Below are 1,165 nucleotides of genomic sequence, written 5' to 3' on the forward strand. Positions count from 1 at the left end.
TATATATATATATATATATATATATATATATATATATATATATATATATATATATATATATAAATAAATACCTGCAGCAGGTGTACAGCGAGCCCCGTAGCCATATATAAATAAATACAAAAATAAATATAAATATAAATATAAATATAAATATAAATAAAAATAAATATAAACATATACCTGCAGCAGGTGTACAGCGAGCCCTGTGGCAGTATCTAAACAAATAGAAATAAATAAACATAAATAAAAATAAATAAAAACAAAAATAAAAATAAAAATAAATAAATACCTGCAGCAGGTGTACAGCGAGCCCCGTGGCCATATATAAATAAATATAAATAAACATAAATAAACAAAAATAAAAATAAAAATAAATAAATACCTGCAGCAGGTGTACAGCGAGCCCTGTGGCCATATATAAATAAATATAAATAAACATAAATAAAAATAAATAAATAAAAATAAAAATAAATACCTGCAGCAGGTGTACAGCGAGCCCTGTGGCAGTATCTAAACAAATAGAAATAAATAAACATAAATAAAAATAAATAAAAACAAAAATAAAAATAAAAATAAATAAATACCTGCAGCAGGTGTACAGCGAGCCCTGTGGCCATATATAAATAAATATAAATAAACATAAATAAACAAAAATAAATAAAAATAAAAATAAATACCTGCAGCAGGTGTACAGCGAGCCCTGTGGCCATATATAAACAAATATAAATAAAAATAAATAAATATAAATATAAATAAAAATAAAAATAAATAAATATAAATAAAAATAAATACCTGCAGCAGGTGTACAGCGAGCCCTGTGGCCATATATAAACAAATATAAATAAAAATAAATAAATATAAATATAAATAAAAATAAAAATAAATAAATATAAATAAAAATAAATACCTGCAGCAGGTGTACAGCGAGCCCTGTGGCTGTATCTAACTTCCTGCAGCATATACTGCATTTAAAGTGTTTAGCTTTTTGGTGTTGTATTAAAACTTTTTCATCGTCGAAACCTCTATCACAATAGTAACAAAAAGGCTTCACGCGGGATCCTCTCTTCTTCTTACGACCCATTCTCTCTTTCTCCTGCTGCTGATGCTGCTGCTGCTGATGCTGCTGCTGCTGATGCTGGTTGTGGTGGTGGTGGTGGTGGTGGTG

This window comes from Eimeria mitis, genomic scaffold (assembly GCF_000499745.2).
Source record: "Eimeria mitis Houghton genomic scaffold, Emh_scaff1442, whole genome shotgun sequence".
Taxonomy (NCBI): Eukaryota; Apicomplexa; class Conoidasida; order Eucoccidiorida; family Eimeriidae; genus Eimeria; species Eimeria mitis.